This window comes from Morone saxatilis, unplaced genomic scaffold (assembly GCF_004916995.1).
Source record: "Morone saxatilis isolate NCDOM2014 unplaced genomic scaffold, NCSU_SB_2.0 Contig23, whole genome shotgun sequence".
In the NCBI taxonomy this organism is placed as follows: domain Eukaryota; kingdom Metazoa; phylum Chordata; class Actinopteri; family Moronidae; genus Morone; species Morone saxatilis.
Genome location: NW_023339796.1, coordinates 15,679,624 through 15,681,756, shown reverse-complemented (window position 1 = coordinate 15,681,756; position 2,133 = coordinate 15,679,624). Strand labels below are relative to the sequence as shown.

General features: G+C 43.3%; 1 protein-coding gene across 1 annotated transcript in view; it reads left to right on the top strand.

Moving 5' to 3' along the window:
* Positions 1-2,133, top strand: part of LOC118335041 (SPRY domain-containing SOCS box protein 4-like) — a 64,895-nt gene that overhangs the window by 15,920 nt on the left and 46,842 nt on the right. The gene's annotated exons all lie outside the window — the stretch shown is intronic.

Sequence of the window (2,133 nt, the reverse complement as noted above, 5' to 3'; positions counted from 1 at the left end):
GTGTGTGTGTGTGTGTTTTAATGATTTAGGGTCTCTGTGGGACACTGAGAGGAGGACTTGGCACGTGGCAACGAGAGGTCAGCAATGACAGACGTGGACCAGCAGATGTTGGAAAAAAGGGGAGGAGGAGGGATAGAGAAGGGAGGGCACAGAAGGGTGGGGAGGCAGGAGGAAGAGGATTGGTGGTGGGAAAAACTGTGGGAGGAGAACGGTGGCAAGGGAGGGGCTGGATCGATGGATGGATGGATGAGCAGAGATGGTGGAGATTTGTAGCGCAGAGGAAAGAGAGGGTAGAGATAAAGGGCTGGAGGGAGGGAAAGGGGGGCAGAGAAGTGGAAGAGGGGAGGAAGGTGAGAAAGAGGCCATAAGGCAGCTATAAAAAGAAAAAAGGAGTTAATGACATACATGAATTCAACTGAGATGAATTAGAAACGTTGGGTAAAGCCAGTGTTGTGCATTGTTTTGAAAAAAGGCTGATCTACTGTAAACAGGAAACACTGACATGCGATTGTCATGTGATCTTAGGCCTCTTATTGTCATGTGAGGTATTTTTGAGAACTCTGACTTGCTGACACACTCCATTCTTCAGAATTTGAAATAACACAACCCTTCAAAAATTGTGAAATCCAGTTTGGTGGAAATTTGGTAGAACTGCTGGCTTAAGTGGGTTATAAAAGCTGAATAGGAATGTGAAGTGCAAACTTTAATATAACAGTCTGACAATGCTGGTGCGGATGGAAACATATTCAAAAGTGTCTGCGGTAGGGAAGTCACAACCTTTATAAAGCTGTATATTGTGCAGAGAGCGAGGGACAGACATGATACCCAGTGACAGTGTAATTGAAGAGTCTGAAAGAGAGAGGATGCATGTGTGCTGTACAATGTGACTCACTTAGAGAGCTTTCCTATAATGAAACAAGACATGGAAAGGTTGTCTTTTAATGGAGAGTGAGAGAGAGAGAGACACAAGGAAATGAAAGCAGCAGATCGCTGTCTGTCCCTCCTGCTGCCTCCATTTACCATCATTGATTGTGCAGCCGGGCTGAATTAATGCCTACCTGCTGTACTCAGATGGCCAGCATCTGTATCGACGTGTGTGTAAGAGGGAAGGGAGTGGATTGCCTGTGTGTTTCAGTGAGCCTTTCTTTTATGTTCACACAGTGTTCCCGTCTTCTTATGAATGTCTTCACAGTCAGAGAAAGCTTATCTGAGGACATTTTTTACCAGGCATTGCTCCTTTTAAGGGTCTCTTACAGGTTGAGGACGGGGGTGTAGTGTAAAGATTAGAATTAAGATTAGATTTAGGTTTGATAAGGGCTAAATTAAGGTTAGTCTAAGGTTAAGATGGGTTTAGGGTTAGGATTTAAAGTAGGATTAGGTGTTAGTTTAGCACAACTAATTTGCTTTTATACTAAGAGTTAAATGAGAAGATTGATACCACTCTCGTGTCCGTACGCTGAATATGAAGCAACAGCCGAGGTGAGCATAAAGACTGGAAATAGAGGGAAACAGCTTGTCTGGCTCTGTCTGAAAGTAACAGAATAAATCTCACTAATTAACATGTTACAACTTTTTGTTTGGTTTTAAGAGGGGGTTATGTGAGGGACTATTTCTTGGCCTGGTGCAGTGTCTTACTGGACACTCACTGTGCCTGCCAAGAAATAGTCCAGCACATAACCTCCATAAAAAAACAAATGGTATTGATCTTCTTACCCAACTTTCTGCAAAGAAAGTAAATACACATATTTCCCCAAAATATCAGATTACTGGTGTTTTTACGTAAAAGCAGGTTTAGGTCTGGGTAGTAGAGCAGTATCAATGTTTGAGTGTATTTGGGTCTGTGTGTGAAAACAACAGCTGATTGTTTGAGCACAAAATCAGACAATGTGTCCTTCAATATTCCTCTTTTACTATTACCTCGTCCAGACGGCTCCTATCGCTCGTTCTCTCGGCCATCTGTACATGTAATTCTACTATCCACTGTTTCTTTTTTTTTCTTTTTTACTCTCCTCCTCTTTCTCTCCCTCTGTCCTCACCCTTCACCCTGAGGCAGCACGTTTCAGACCCTCTGTTCCTCTGATTTCCTTTCTTCTGTACTCCCCTGCCATCCGTCCGTCCGTCCATCTATCTATC